The 17,782-nt window shown below is 32.7% G+C and overlaps 1 long non-coding RNA gene across 2 annotated transcripts; it reads left to right on the top strand.

Annotated features, from left to right (window-relative positions):
- Window positions 1-15,017: 15,017 nt before the first annotated feature.
- LOC111023564 (uncharacterized) lies at window positions 15,018-17,402 on the top strand. Of its 2 annotated transcripts, XR_002603143.2 has the most exons (3): window positions 15,022-15,618; window positions 15,706-15,743; window positions 17,128-17,402. It is a non-coding gene; the product is annotated as an uncharacterized LOC111023564 (long non-coding RNA). The 2 variants fall into 2 exon arrangements; XR_015791278.1 differs by lacking the exon at window positions 15,706-15,743 and having other exon boundaries at window positions 15,018-15,618.
- The last annotated feature ends 380 nt before the right edge of the window (window positions 17,403-17,782 follow it).

Genomic DNA, 17,782 nt, shown 5'->3' on the forward strand with positions numbered 1-17,782 from the left:
ATTTTGCATCCATGAATATTGACCATTAACAGTAAGTCAATCATTCACGAGTGTTTGTAACTTCGACTATGTCAAATTATCGTTTTATCCTCGAGTTACCTATTTTCTCCTTAAGTACCACCGATTTTCTAATGAACAACCTATTTATGGTCTAACCATTAAACAAAACTCCCTCTCAGGCCAGTGAGAGGGTGTGACCCCTTGTTCAAATCCCGGAGTCAGCACTTAAGAGAACACTTATCTACTTACCCTAAAGTCGGGAAAGAGTGAATTTCATCTTGTGTAGTTATGTTCTCATCTCCCCACTCGGTATCGTCCTTAAAATGGTAGGAATATTGAGTCGTCAACCTGGGTCACTCTCTGCCATACTAACACGACCCGTCCCAAAATACCTACTGGTCCTAGAACGAGTCGTGCCGATCGCAGACCCCAACTAATACGGAGTCCATGGTCAACTTCTTCTTAACTTTGACATGAACTTTGACCAACAAGCACTAGATGCAAACAGAATAAAATAATAATCTCGACAGAACAACTCTTCTTATATCCATTATAAACAATATTTTCTATTAAAATGGTGCAGATAAAACTTTTTACAAACAAATCACATGTGCATACAGAATGTCATGCAACTCTTGAACAACTCTGAGTGGCAGAAGCTGATTTACTTTCTCCTTGAAACTTAGATACAACCTTGAGGGAAAAATAAAAGATAAACAATGAGCTGCAAAACTTAGTGAGTGATAGGTTAATAGGAAAATATTATTGTAAAACTCTTATCATAAACATTGAAATTCAAGCACTAAAAACAAACTTCATAAACTGAAGGAATAAACCAATTCATAAAACTTTGAACAACTAAAAATCAGTAAATTTTCTCATAACAAACTTGTAATAACAATTTCTTTTTAGGCAAATAAAAAAGGCAATGCTCCCAAGCCCAGAATTTGGACCAAGATTCGAAATTCGGATTTGGCCCCTAATTGCCCTAGCATTCCCCTACGTCCTAGTTATGCCAACTTCTCAACATGCTCTAAAAATACATTCTAAAACATGTAAAACATCTTCTTTTAAACATAAAACATGATAGTGAAAACACAATACCACACATGTACCCATATTCTATTCTGGTTTACTGGTGTAGAGTAATCTCAATACACACAATAGAACAATTCTCTCTCAACGTGCAGAGTCAAATGGTCCCAAAGACCTTTATATTTCTGGGTATACTATAGAAACACATTCACATAGTATATGAGTAATCACCTAGATATAATAACATGGTGGTTTGAAAACTTCTTTCTGCATAAAATTCTCAAATCTCATAAACTGTTCTAAAATTCTTCTTTCTTCTCTCTAAGAACTTTTCTAACTTTCTCGAACATTTCTCAAATCTTTTTTCTAAAAACATTTCATAAAATTCTAAAATCATTTTCTGAAATCTCTTTCTAAATTTCTTTCACAAGCTTTAAACATTTGTTTAAAATCATAAAACATTTCTCTAAATCATTACACATTTCTAAAATTCACAATAAACATTGCTTCTTTTCATTCTCAGCAGAAATGCTAAAACATACCTAATATATATAATTTCTTGACATTCTATATTAATAGATACTAGAAAACATTTAATAAAATAACCAATCACGAATTCCAATAACATCTAAAACGTTTAATAAAGTAATCACTCACAAATCCAATAATAATATCCAAAACATTTAGTAAAGTAACCACTTGAAATATCAACCAAACACCAAATTAATTCATGCTTTAATCCAATACAAACTCAACATAAATTACATTATTCTCAAATGATCTCATATATCTAATTTAACAGCTTACTCTCTCTTCATTAAAACTCACTTCTCTTCTATCTCATATTACTTACAAGTGGGTCCCACAATAACTAATTCAATTTCTCTCTCTTTCAACTTCACACGTGAAAGCCCATTTTCTTTTACCCAATTCCTTTTCATTTTCTTATTTAATTTTTGTCCACAAATTTGTTTCTCTTTCTTCCATTAACAACTCCTTACCTCATTTTCTTTCTTCTTCATTCAAACTCACACACAGCTCTTTCTTCTTTCTCCCTCACACTTCATCTCTCTTCTCTATTTTCCTTTCTCTTCCTCAACAAGCTGCCTATTTATTCTAGATTTCTATTTACAAGTTCAATTCCCTTTTATAACTCATAGGCTTAAGATTCCTTTTTCATCTTTCTGCAACAGCCCAACAAGTTCTCCATCAAATTTCAACCATAAAATTCACAAATAAAACTTACCTCCTCTAAAAAGTCATTGATTAAGGCCAAAGATTCAAACTTTCGTGAAAGCAATTTCTTGAACATAACAATAACAACCCACAAATTCACAAATTCAAAGGATTTCTTAAAGAAGAAAACCCAAAAAGAAAAAATGTTCCAACTTTCAATTTCCATCGTTTATTTCCATAAATTCCTCAATCATGAACATAGATTACTTACCAAATTTTGAAACTCAAAACTTAGCTCTAAAACACATTGGATTTTTTTCGTCTCCTCAACTTTCAATTTCTTCATCTTATCCCTTGTTTCAAATCCAGAGGGAAGCAAACCCTTGCTTTTCTTTTTCTTTTCTTTCATTCCCTTTCTTTTCTTTATTCAACTGAAGCACATGTTCACACTAAAAAAAAAACACACACGTGTCCCACCAATTTGGCTTCCGAAACCAAATTGTTTTCTTCTGTTTTTTTTCCTTTTTCTTTTTTTAAGCTAAAAGACCATTATGCCCTTTAAACCTTAACTTCAATAATTCCATTTTTTTTCTTTCTAGACATTAATGACGAACAAGTTCTTACACATACAAATCAAAGAACGATCCATTATAGGCATGAGTCCATAACTCACTTAGGATTGAGATTGAGTTGTCTGGTCTTCTTATGAAATAATAATCTATTAGTTAACGGTGTTACAACTAAAGATTAATTATTTCACGGTGTGGTCTTATACAAACTCATTGCATAAGATATCCTTACTCACATTGTAGGATTGACATGGCAACACAAGGGGTGAATAGGGTTGCTTACAAACTTGTAGAGTTTAAAAAAAATCAAATTAATAATAACAAAAAATCAAATGAAATTTAAATACATAAATTAAAGAGTAGAGAGAGATGACACCATAAATTTTTATAGTGGTTCGGAAATCCCTACTCCACTCCCCAAGACTCCTTCTTGGGTATTTTACTGCAATAGCTGTGTGAGAACCAAACCGATCAACCCTCTTTTTGTCTTAGGCTAAAGAGAAACCCACGATCTTTTTTACTGGTTCAAGATTTGACCAATTGTGTTTTCTCACAATCCAAGGTGTACCTATACATTAATACGAAACCCAAAATGTTAAATAAGCAATACAAAGAAAGTATCTCACTAAGGTAGATTTACAAATTCCGCATTAAAGCAATAGCTAAAAAAGCTACACTCTAATGTATCTCTCACGAAAAAAAAGGACAACTTTTTGTGTGGAGAGAATGAAAATTTGAGAGCACAATAACTTGAAGGGAGAAAGATGTTTGCTTTGATAATTGATGTGGAGAAAATGGTGAAATTTGGTGGTTTTAAATAGATGTTCGAAGATGAAATTTGACCGTTGGATTTAGGGTAACAAAGGATGATGAAGATTAAAAGTAGAGATGAGGAAAAGAATAAAGAGAATTATGAAGATTTGGAGAAATTTGTGGAGATTGAGAAATTATGTGAAATCGAGAGGATTGTGGAATTGAAAGAATTGTGGAAATTTGATTTGTTGAGATTGAAAGCACCCTGTGTCATCACATGATTTATCCACGTCATCCACCACGTCAACAAATTGTTGATGCCACGTTACTACCACATCATTGCCATAGTGGCATAATTTGACTATTAGATGCCACGTCAGCTGCCACATGTGTTTTTTCTTCCCCAACTTGTTTTGGCCATAAATTATTCGTTTGAACTCTGATTTGAGTGATTCAAAATGCGTTGAATTCTTCTTTCCGAGATCTATGCAATAGACACTTTGAAACACAAAAAGCATTAGTAAATATAGTTTGTTATCATCAAAACATTTAGTGTGATTAAAGCTCATAAAGCTAACAATTTCTCCCGTTTTTATGATGACAAACCACTTAAGAAAAATATTCTCAAAGTGGCATGAGTATAATAATATTAAAAGAATTCAATCACAAATGAATACTTAAACCAATATCATCATTAATGACAAGTACTTTTAATTTTTTCTTAACAATTCTCCCCCTTTTGTTATCATCAAAAGATAACAATTCTAAGCATGCATAAGCTCCCCTCCAAAATAGTAATCAAGCAATAGATAACCGTAAGTCAATTTAAGCTCTTCGAATAAATAAAGTCAATCAATTTTTAGCAAACATAAGATCAGTAGATATAAATACTTTCAAGAACTCATCAAAACATATAGAGTCAATAAATATAGTGAATGCATCAAACATATTATCTTCATTTCAAAGCAAAATAAATTATTTCAAATGATCATCATTCTTACAAATAAGAAGCAACATACAAGAATAGAAATTATAATAGCTCCCCCAAATCTATGGATTATATAGAGTTTTGGACATGATAAGTAAAAAATTCCTCCTAAATGTATGAGACATATTAATGTCATAAATAAAAGATAAAGACACACAAATTATTTAGAACCAATAACTTTATCAGAAAATAACATCATTAGGAAATAAGTCATAATCTAGAGTAAACATGAGTTAACAATTAAGATTATAAAACTTTACAACTTTCATGTGGCAATTAATAAATAAGTCATAATTCAACAATGATCACAATCACAAATTCTCATTTTAAAAAGGTAATGCTCCCCCTAAAACTAAGCATACTCCAAAAAAATATTATCAATAAATTTCAAGGAGTTACATATTAAACTCAAACATAGACTTAAATAATTTAAAACTTTCTCAATAACTCAATTAACCATAATAAATAAGTCATAAGACAAGATCTTCCAACAGAGTAAATAACTTTAAATCATATTAATCATGGAATTTACAAGTTTCAATTTTCAATTTTCTCACAAGCAATCTCAAATAAAAATTCAAACTTTGAAGCACTAAGAGATACCTATTAAAAATATAGGATCGGATCCCATTTTGGACCGAATGCTCGTTTGAGCTTGTGGGCTCTAATACCATATTAATATTCATGGGGTTCCATCTCAAAACCAATTGGCAATGAGAGGAGTAGCCCATGTCTATTATAAACCATTGTTAAGTCCCTTCTTTTATCAATGTGGGATCCTTAACACTATAAAACTTTTAAACACTTTAACAAAAAATTTCACAACATATAGTCAGATACCAATCGATAAAAATTAATTTAAAAATAGACATCCTATTGAATTGCATATAGAGATATATCAATCACAAGAATCCTATTCAAGGAATTTAGACACGATATCAAAATTATTGCAAACAAGTACATATTGATCACAAATACAATGACATTTAAATAAATTAGGTATAATATCAAAATTTATTACAAACAAAGAGATGATAATTCCATGCAAGATATATCACGTCACATATTTGAATAAAATACCAATACTAGAAAAAAAATATCAATAATAAATACAATAAAAAAACATATCTTATTTAAAGATAACCATTTTTGTTTTTGGTTTTTGGTTTTTCTTGTTTTTAATTTTTGGTTTTTGGTTTCCATATATGTTTGATAACCACTTTTTTGTTTTTGTTTTTTTAACAGAAAACCAAAACATGTTTGGTAACCATTTTTAGTTTATAATTTTTTAAAAGTTAGAAAATTGAAAATACATAGAGAGAGAAAATTTTATGTAGAGTAGAGATGATAATGGTGTGGGTGCGATGAGGATGCTCTCTCCCATTCTCATGCTCGTGAAAATTTGTTAGTCTACATCTACACCTCGTTCTTAGGTCTGAGAGATGTTCTTGAGAAAAATTATCGGTCTTATAATTATTTTTAGAATTGAAGTATAACAAGTGTAATAAATATATATTAATTATTTAAAAAATGGAATCGGAGACGGGGACGGGGACGAGGTCGAGACATGCGTTTCCTAGAGACCCAATCTAGCGGAAATTTTTGTCATCCCCTGAGACATGAAAATACACTTTTAGAGAGATGTAAATAAACTTTTGGAAGATAAATTTTAGAGAGATAAATAAAAATATTTAGAAAAAAAAGTGAAAGAAAAGTTAAAGACAAAAAGAGAAAAATTTTGGAGAAAAAAAAAGTATAGTTGAGACGAAAATATGTTAAAAAAAATATTAAAAAAAGAGAAAAATTATAGTGGAAACAAATTTAGAGATAAAAACAAGATTTAAAATATAATTTTTAGAGAAAATAAATAAATACAAAGATAAATAAAAGTTACGGTGAAAGAAAATTGAATGAGAAAATAAAATATAATTTTCAGACAAAAAAATAGAATACGAAGAGAAAGAAAAGTTATAAAAGACGAAATTTTAGACAGAAAAAAGTTAGGAAAAATATTAAACTTTTAGAGAGAAATAAAACTGGTCTGTTAGAAAAAATAAAAAAAATAAAAATACAGAAAAATTTGGAGAGAGATAAATAATAATAAATATGAAAAATATGAAAAATTGTAGAGAGAGAAAAATAAAGTTTGTAGATAGAAATTTAGAAATAAAAAAATTTTAGAGTGAGAAATAAATTTTTTAGAGATAAATATGAGAAAGGAAAAAAAAGTTGAGTATTAGAAAAAAAATCAGATTTTGAAAAACAAAAAACAAAAACCGAAAACTATATATATATATATATATATATATATATATATATATATATATATATTTTGTTTTTGAAATTTACCTAGAATTTCAAAATGGTTTTTGAAAAACAAAATTGAATAGGTTATCAAACAACCCTATTTTTAAAAAACGAAAAACGAAAAACAAAAAACGAAATGTTATCAAACAGACCCTAAATAAATTACGTATAATATCAAAATTTATTACAAACAAAGAGATGATAATTCCATGCAAGATATATCACGTCAAATATTTGAATAAAATACCAATATTAGAAAAAAAAATATCAATAATAAATACAATAAAAAACATTTCTTATTTAAAGATAACTTTCAAGTAAAATAAAAATTTTCAAGCACTCCTCGAATCAAAGAGATTAACAATATAAAATATCATAAAAGCTTTAAGAGGAAACATACAAAGCTACAATCAAAATATAAACTTTCAAGCTTTGAAAGCATTTATAAAAACTTAAAATCATTTCTTTCAAGGAGTTTATAACCAAGGAAATAGTTTTTAAACTAAAAATACTTAATACCAAATGTATGAGTCAAGCTCAACGAATTTGATATCAAATAAAGTAAGTTTCACAACGAATTTAATGAAATTTATTTTTAGCAAATAACTGACAAAGGCCGAGAAAGAAATTTCACACTAATTTTCTTAAGAAAAATTTGTTCACAATTCAAGGAATGATTCAAATTAATTTTAAACAAAAGAAAGCAATCCACAAAAATTTTAAAAAACTAATCAACCATCAATTCCATAACAATTGAATCACAAAAAAATAACCACACTTTCACTTATTAGGAAAGTCAAAAGAAAACATTAACATTTTAATTATCTCACAATCAATAGCAGTAATGATGATAAAATAAAGTTCATCAAACCAGCAATTCAATAAAATTCAAACTTAATATGCATGTCTTAAAAAACATAATCTATTCATAAAAGAATTAATGAAAAATCATAATTAATAAATTTTCAATCTACTCAATATGATAATATCTTAGAAACTTTCCATTCAAACAATCCAAAAATTTCAAATTCAATTTCAAATATAACATCATAAATTATCTCAATATTTAATCGAAAAAATAAAGCTACCAAAGTAGAATTTTTCGTTTTTGAGCCCAAGTGAATCAAGAATTGCTTTTTGATAGAATTTCCACTGTGTGGTTCAAGCAATCTTAGAATTCAAGTGTACCTACAAAACAATTTAGTAAATAGTTTTTGGTACCCATATATGTTTGGGTCCATATAGGTTAGTCTCAATCTTTGGAATCTATTTCTTTTTAGTTCCAACATTCATATAATTCGATTTAGACAAGTAACATGAATATGCTTTATGACCGAATTTTCCGCAAAAGAAGCAAGAAATATTATGCATGAATCTTTCTTTTATAAAATGTCTATGCATATTATTTTTCACATAAATGTTTCTTTTAAGAGTATTTTGAAATTTTTCTTTATAAGAAATATTTCTCTTAGGAAATATAATTGGATCATTTCTCAATTTAAAGCAATTTGACATATTTCTCTAATATGACCTTTAACACCACAATAATGACATATTGGCACAAATCTAGCATTATACATAAATTTTAACTTAGCATGAAAACAATTAGGAACAAATTTAGGTATGTTTTTGCACATCACATTTCGGAGCAGCATTAGACAAAACATCATTATGCACAATAGAAGAAGCTTTAACAAAAGTAGTTTTAGAACCAGATGGAGTAACACTCTCATCAACATAACCAAGTTCTCTTTTGTCATTTAGCGGTTTGCACATATCAATAATTTTATCTAACTTTTGTGCACATATTGTCAACTTCTTAATAGACTCTTTAGCACAATTTAGCTCATTTAAAAGATTTGACTCTTTTTCTCTTAGAGCTTTAACAAGTTCATTCATATCAAAAGCATCATGTTCAAGGAATTTTATTTTATCTAATAAAGCACACTTTTCTTGATCACACAAATTTTCATTGACATGACTTTTCAAGCATGCATTTTTCTCAACCAATGATTTATTTTCAATAATTAAAGCATTCATGTCATTTTTCAATTCTAAGGAAATTTTATCGTTTTCTTCCTTCATACTTTCTAGTTCATTTAATAAATTATTGTTCTCACAAGCTAACCTAGTATTTTTCTTTCTAAGAGACATGTATTTACAACCCAATTTTTCAAATTCATCTTTAATCTCATTATAGACATCCATTAGCTCATCAAAAGAGAGATTTTCATTACTTACCTATTTGTCGTCACTTCGTTATCCGTATGAGCCATCAAGGACCCATGAGGTTCGACAAACATATTTTTCTTCAATCTACAAGGATTTTCTTGATTTCTAGTCTTAAAATTTCATTCACATCAAGAAAATAATTAGAAGCACAAGAAGGGTATTCAATAGAATTATTAACTCTAATGTTTGCCATAAGCTCAAACAATTAAGTATTTAATAAAGGTAATGCTTAGAAATTGAGATTTCAAGGGAAATAATTTTTGAAAGAGTCCAAGATTCAAGGAAAATAATTTTTGGAAATTTTATTCAAAACAAAACAATTTTTCAAAACTTGAATTTTAATGACAAGCTAATTTTCAAGATTTGGTTTTTAAAGAACATATATTTTTCCAATAAACCAACCTTCAAAGAAAACAAATTTGCAAACTTTTTCTTAAAAAAATAAATAATCTTCAAAATTTAGATAGTTAAGAACAAGTAGATTTCAAAAGTCAACTCCCAAGGAAAAATTATTTTCTAGTAAACGTATGCAAAAACTCAATTTTCCAACACTTTTCTTTACAATAAAGAAAATTCTAGATTTAAAAAAGATTAAAAAATAGTTTTAGAAAAAAGATAGAATTTTCAAGAACGAAATTTTTTTTAAAGAAAAATGAGTTACCCGCTCTAATACCAATTGTAGGATCGATATGGCAACACTGGAGGGGGTGAATAGGATTGTTTACGAATTTGTAGAGTTTAAAAAAATAAAATTAATAATAACAAAAAATCAAATGAAATTTAAATGAATAATTAAAGGGTAGAGAGAGAGATGATACCATGAATTTTTTATAGTGGTTCGGAAATTCATACTCAACTCCCCAATACTTCTTTCTTTGGTATTTTACTGCAACGACTCTCTTGCAGGTGAGAACCAAACCAATCAACCATTTATTGTCTTAGGCTAAAGAGAAACCCATGATCCTTTTTACTGGTTCAGGATCCAACCAATTGTGTTTTCTCACAATCCAAGGTGTGGAAAATGTGAAATAAGCAATACAAATAAAGTTCCTCATTAAGGTAGATCTATAAATTTCACATTAAAGTAATAGCTAAAAAAGCTACACTCTAATGTATCTCACAAAATATATATAGACAACTTTTTGTGCGGAGAGAATGAAAATTTGAGAGCACAATAACTTGAAAGGAGAAAGATGTTTGCTTTGATAATTGGTGTGGAGAATGGTGAAATTTGGTGGTTTTAAATAGAGTTTCGAAGATGAAATTTGGACGTTGGATTTAAGGCAACAAAGGATGAATGATAGAGATTAAAAGTAGAGATAAGGAATAGAATAAAGAGAATTAGGAGATTTGGAGAAATTTGTGGAGAGGATTGTGGGAATTTGATTTGTTGAGATTGAAAGAACCACGTGTCGTCACATGATTTGTCCACGTCATCCACCATGTCACCAAAATTATTGTTGCCATATTACTGCCACATCATGGCCACGGTGGCATAATTTGATTATTAGGTGCCACGTCACCTGCCACATGTGATTTTCTTTCCCCAACTTGTTTTGGCTATGAATTATTCGTTTGAACTCTGATGTGAGTGATTAAAAATGTGTTGAATTCGTCTTTCTGGGCTTTGCAACTGGCACTTTGAAACACTAAAAGCATTAGTAAATACAGTTTGTTATCATCAAAATATTTGGTGTAACTGAAGCTCATAAAGGTAACAATGTCTCTACATGAACGATTTGAATTAAGTCGTTTATAACTCTTACAAAGTGTGTCGTATTACTGGAACATTATCCACTCGTATATCGAATATATACTATATATTAAATATATACATTGTATTAATTATATACTGTATATTAAATATATACCCTATATATCAATTATATACTATATATTAAATATATACCTTGTATATCAATTATATACTATATATTAAATATATACCTTGTATATCAATTATATATTGTTCCAGTTATATGACATAACCTAGGATGTTAGTTTATTGGATTTGGGTTAATGCAATTATAAAAAGAATTTCAATAACAGCTTTAGTGAATAAATATTTGTTTTATATTTACAAACCACGAGTTTAGGACATAAAACCCAACATAAAGCTGTGCATAATAGTGAGGTTGTGTGTCTAAATTGGATATAGGAGTGATGAATTTAATGAAAAGTAAAAGAACATGCTTTAACTCGTTGATTGGATAAATAGCACAAACTTCTTCTTAGTTCCCCTATTTTGGGCTCTTTTGTGTGGGAAACGAAACATAAGAAATAACTCGATGGCAGTATAGTTGAGCTAGAGGAGAGTGCAGGAGCATTGTTGTGCCAGAGCGTATAAAGCTAGAGCAACCGTATTTGGTAGCATGTGATCACAACGCAGTAACTCACTTAAGAGGAAATTTTAACTGTGCCTATACAGAAGCGAGCTGGGTGCCCTAAAATTAAGGCCCGATATAAAAGGGGTAAGAGAATCCCAACTTACACATAGATCCCAAGAGAGAATTATTCCTTGCATGGTGCAGAAGACAAGAAGAAGAATCACCCATTTTTTTAAGAAAGAGCTAACGACAAGGGCTAGAGCTGTTGGTTTTTGTTCTTTAACTGGCAACCCTAGGAGCTTGACAGTGTTCCTTCACGAAATGAGTTACCTCTTTTATTTACCCATTGTATTTCCCGCCCCCATATGAACTAAGCCCCACTTTCGGGGGAGATTCCATGTTGTAGTTCATAAATAGTGACACTCTAGGTTATATCATATGCTAATAAATAAAGCTGCTATAATATTTTCATCTTACTGATTTTTGTTGGCCACTTCTGTCGGTGCATTAGCTCTTGAATGATTTAGAAGGATATACAAGTAGTGTGAATAGCTCTATTTGTGGTTAGCTACTTTTCTTTAGTAGATTTGTGGATGCTTAACAATAAGATTCCCTAACCATGCTTATAAACTGCTCTTTATGCTTAGGTATTTAGTAATGGGAGCTGTGAATGCTCTTTTCTGGGTGTCTCATAAGGGAATCGTGTCAATTTGAGCAATCATCAAAAATTTTATGCTAGAGCGTAGTTTGTGATGGAATGAAAGCTTGAGGGATCTCTCCTGTCTCAGTCCATCTATGTTTCCCATAAATCGTCTTTTTTTGTGCTAAAGTTTTTCTTGCCCGAGCATATATTTATGCAGTGTTTCGTTCCTGGAGTCTTTTTTGCAAGTTTATTATTACTTTTGTTCAGATTTAGCCATACAACACTTGACATTATTTTATTTTGCATTTTTTGTATTCTTAAGCATAACCTTAAGGTTTAACACGTTGTCCCTATGGATTTCGACATTGTTTGTACTACAATTGGCGAATGTAGTGTACACTTGCACTTGCATTCACATCGGTCGTGGACATGCAACATAGATTGGGTAAGATAATGGACAATAGAAGTTGATTAAGGAACTCGAATTGGGGCAAACCAAAAGCAAGTCAATAAGTTAGAAGCCAATCAATGACACTGGGGAAGATAAATGGTAAATTAAGCCCAAATGATGAAAAAAACCCAAATGTGCTGAAAATGGCATGCAAATGAGCCCAAAAAGTTTAAAACTAAAAGCGGGCAAATGAGCCAAACTAATAAATGAAACCAAGGGTATAAACCCAAAGGTGTTGAAGACGAGAAAACTAGCCCAACTAAGTTAGAGCCTAAGGCCAATAAAAAACTAATGGCTAAATTAAGCTAGATAGTAGTGGCTAAAAGGCTTAATTTAAAGCTAATTGCAACAAAAAAGTAGCAAACTTAAAAGCTATTTATTTTAAGTGATTAACAAAAATACAGAAGAGCCAAAACTCAAATCATCGTCATTATCCATATCATTAGTTTATATTCAGCCCTGAAACGCTCCTAAAGGAACAAATAATTTGTCTCGAGGTGTTCATTAAAGAGTTGTTGAAGCGACCACGACGCACCACACTCCATAGCGGTATTCTACAGATTGACATACCCTACACTTTTCTTAAACTCCTCCACCATAAATTTGGAATTGGAAAACTGGGCTTTAGCTTCATCGAGCCTCGCAGGTCTATCAGTTCATTATGAGAGGCTCGATTAAGCTCATCCCCTGGGGCATAGTTCTGGCAAAAATGTCTGATCTTATCGGCAATCCTACCAGAAGACACCATCAGATGGGTAAACACATGAAGAATAGAACACAAGTCAGAATACGGGAAGGAGAAAAAATTTAAAGAAACATGTGATGGAATCAAAATTGACTCGGTGAAGGTTAGTGAGGCGCGAGTCGATGCTCTGCTGTGGGTTGGAATACCCAAAATCAGGCCCAATAGATGTTTTATCAAGTCACTGCAAAAGGCCAAAGGCCCTCTCCAAGTAGGCCACCTCATCGATATCAGCAAAGTATGACCTATGGAAAGGAAAAGCTAAAACCTGGGAAGAAGAATCGGTGTTGCCACGAGAGGAAGAAAAGGTGGACTCCTCATGAAGATAAGCCGAATGGCTAGGGGCGATTGAGGGCACCGAAGATCGCGTGTGATATTGATGAGATGGAGGATCGCCATTAATCACATCAGTCACATTAACATCTGAAGCCCAACTCGACTCAGGTCCTGAATTCCTGGTACTACACCTTTATTCTCTTTCAAATAGAAAAGTCACGCATATCGACATCCTTAAAAAAATAATGAGTAGAAGTTAGGAATAACAGGTTCTTACCGAAGGGCAAACCAACAATACATTCAACAACCACCTGAAGCTTGCCGATGAGGCACAAGGTCGAAATCAACCAGATTTTGTTCCTTCATCAGGATCAGACCCCATCGATCTGCCCCGAACAAATGGACAACGACATTGTAGAAGGCCAAAGCAACAGAAGTAAGATTAGGGTGACAAATAACTGAATAAAAGAAGCAAGTTTAGTAAATAAAGAGAAAGAACATAGTTCCGATAGAGCAAGGGAAGATACCCACCTAACTCCTACACTCCGTCGAGACCAGAAAGTGCAGTCTATTACCATTTCAGGCAAGCGAGTCACCACCTACATATTGGGATGTTCACGGGACGGGGCAGAGAATGTTCGCTTCCTCACAACCAAGAGAAAATTAGTGTTGGTATACAGTAAAGAATCAATTGTAGTATATAAACAAGGTCGTTTTCAAGGGATTGCACCTTAACTTTGAACTAACAAATCATGATACCAAAAAGCAAAAATAAAAGTAGCTTGATTGGTGTATCGTGGGAACAATGCAAATAAATTTGTAAAACAATAAATGACAAGCTGCAAAAATATTTCGATACAATGCTGGAGCATCTGAAATAGAGAATAAATAGTTACAATGAAGAAACGATGTAAATCGAAATCGAGGGGGATTTGCTCAGATGCTTTCACCCTTTGCTAACTATGTTCTAGCAAACCAAAAATACTAAATGCCTAAACCGTCATGCTTCTCTCCCGAGATATCCAAACATGTTTAAATCCAACTCCCGTTGTAATGAAAGCAAGCAATAAAATCAGTTTATAAGCACAATGAGGTGAGTCTAATCCCTGAGTACTCACCATCCTACTTCAAAGAGAGGAATCTAAAACTAATAGAAGCAATCACACTCAACAAGGATTATGTAACACCTCGCATTACTCAGGTTAGATTAACTTCGAGTCTCGGGGTTTTACTTAGAAATTATTTTAATTGTTCTATTTCATTTTATTTTGAGCTGCTGTGGTGTTTGTTATGAATTTATTTATTTATGTAATTATTTATTGTTTTAACAAAGAATTTGTTTTCTTTTCAGAATTTGTCCTGGCGTTGGATTGATTGTTCATTTTTGCTATTGGAGATAATTAAGTTTAGTAATGTTTGAAACTAGAATTCTAATCTTTTTAATTCATGGGCTTTGTTTTTTTTTAAAAAAAAAGAATTAGGTAGGTGGGCTTTTAATTCAAATCATAGAGGAAAAGAAAAGGAGCCCTAAAACCGTTATTTCCCTACTTTTTGTGAGCCACCAGCCCCTCTCTGTGTTCTCCTTCCTTGTTGATACCCAGCCGCACCACCTCTCCCTGACGCAGACTCTGATGACCGGTGACCTCTTTGACTGACGTCAACTCCAACCATCGTCAGAAGAGAAAGCTTTGATCTCTTTCCGTCATCCCAAGAGTAAATCATCTTAGAAACTTGGGCTAGACAAAACAAAGGTACTCCGAGGCCACCAGCAGTGGCGCGCCACCTCCTGCGAACAACAGCAGGCGCGACATCTGTCTTGGTACCGGACGATGGTTCTATTGCAGTTGGGGCATTCGGGGCATTTGGTTTTGGCGACATAACTCCTCCATAGCTCGGGTTCAGTATTCCGTGAAGGTCGGCGACCTCGAGTGCAGGTTCCTCACAGCACACAGCAGCGTGGTATCAGTTGGGGGTATTTTTCTGTTGCAAGAAAAACGCTACAGCAAAATTCCATGGCATTTGGCACCTACTCGTAACCATTCAATGCTCGATTTACACAACCCACACCCCATCGTGTTAGATCTAAGTTACCCACACTTAAATGAAGTCGCTTTTGGCGGTAATGGACCTTTCAAAACACTTTAGAACCAATTTCGATGGTTGGAATTTTTATTTTAATTGCTGTCTTTTGTCTCTTGATGCCTAGGTGTTGAATTGACGGGAGGTTTAGAAGCATAGCAGTGTGTAAGTAGCACCGAGGGACGGGTGTGTTTGTTAATGGGTGCTCTTGCAATGGTTTCTTGTTGAATTTCATTATATTGTGCATCTCATGTATGTAAAAAATTGTAGGTCATGGTTTGAGGACTTGTAGATGTTATTGATGGGTTGCATTCTTGTTGAAAATTTGTTATGAAATGTTGAGACACTCTTGATGTGTTTTTTTTTTATCATGATATTATATGCTGAAAATTAGCTTGCGATATTGTTGCACTTTCATGATGCGGTTCTTCATGATAGAGTACTAAAACTTATTTTTTTTATGATATGTTTGTACACTCTCGTTGTGGTCGTGCATAGTAGAAAGTGTGGGAAAATGTTTGTATGGATTAGTTGGGCATTCTTGTTGTAGTTCTACTTGTATGAGCATTTGTATCACGAGAATTGTTACTTTTGTATTTTGTATGGTGTAGAAAATGCTAGGTATTGGTTGTTGAGGCTTGTTACTATGAAACACACGTAATCTCTTGGCTTGGACTTTTATGTTGGGGTACACTCTGGTGGGAATATGCTGGACAAGGTCAAGTTGTGTGTCATTGAGATTGTAATGCATTAATGTCTTGCTGGATAGCTTGGTGCGGAAAAATGTTGTGGTTTCTGGGTTGAGGAGTTAGTACTATAGTCCTGATTGGGACAGGGAGTGAAATGTGGAATTTAGTTAGTATTACGTCACTACTGGGTGTCGAGGCTCCGGGTACAAAAAGTCGACGGTCGACATGACGAGTCTTTTTATGATAAGTATTTGGTCTTGGCATGGTGGCAGTCAAGGACCAATACGCTGAGTAGTCATCGGGGACTTGGGGATAAATGTCAAGGGTCGATGCACAATTCAAGCTATTGAGGATAAATGGCAAGGTCGAACACGAATCTTCTGTAAAGGAGTGTCGGGGCCTTGGGGATAAATGGCAAGGACCGATACGATTCGAAGAGTTAGACTTTGAGGACTAACATGATGCTGGGTTAGAAGTTACAGTTCAAGGCCTTAGGGATAAATGGCAAGGTCGAAAGCCAAGCTTTTGTAGAGGAGTGTCGGGGTCTTGGGGATAAATGTCAAGGGTCGATACTACTCGAAGAGTTAGACTTGGAGGACTAACTTAGTGCACTGGGTAGAAGTAGCTTGGAGGAGTTAGAGTTCAGTGGACCTTATGGCTGAAGTGGCGTGAATCTTGTTATTCCGGATGCTTGTGCGTGTGTGTTGATTTGACTGTTATGACCATTGATGCTTGATTCCTAGTTATCGTTTTTCTCTTTATGATTGTTGTGGTTAGGATGCATGTTGTTTCTGAATAGTTAGTGAAGGCTACTTACGGAGTATTTTATATACTCACCCCCTCTTCCTTAATTATTTTAGGTGTAAACCGAATCCTTAGCCGTGGTGATGACGTGGAGGAGGCTTGATCGAGGGAGGACCATTAGGCTGCGTACTTTTGTCTAGGATAGTTGAATTATAATTTGATTGTTGGGAGCATTAGGGACTCGTTGTTGGCGGTGAACTAGCAATTGTTGTTTTTGATGTGTTGAACGATTTTCCAGATGAATCGTTGTTTTACTTATTTAAATTTCTTGTGTAATTTGGATTTGTTGGACAAATTGAATGTTCAATTCTCTTTATGGATTTATTAGCCACTGAGGCAGTCGAGTTTTCATTAGGAATTGGTTGAAGTACGAACCTACACGTTTGTCTTTACAATAGTTGTTTTATGTCTTATTTTTTAGAGGGGTTGAACAGGGAGTGTGATAACGTTACCTCGAACTTAAATGTTTGAAATTTGGGGTCGTTACAGATTCTCCCAAGCCTCAAGCAAGCAAACACACTAAATAAGTTGGCCAAACAAATTCAGTGACATGGAAAAATAAAAACACATCTATTAAAACAATATTGAAGGTCACTAAAACACAGCAAGCAATAAGGCTACAGCAAGCCCATCCTTCCCGAAAGTGGGGTTTAGTTCATAACGAAAGAAAAAAGAAGAGTGAGTAGAAGAGAAATGTGCTCTATCGGTGAA

The sequence above is a fragment of the Momordica charantia genome (assembly GCF_013281855.1).
Source record: "Momordica charantia cultivar OHB3-1 chromosome 6 unlocalized genomic scaffold, Mcharantia_2.0 BLBB01000006.1, whole genome shotgun sequence".
Classification (NCBI taxonomy): Eukaryota; Viridiplantae; Streptophyta; class Magnoliopsida; order Cucurbitales; family Cucurbitaceae; genus Momordica; species Momordica charantia.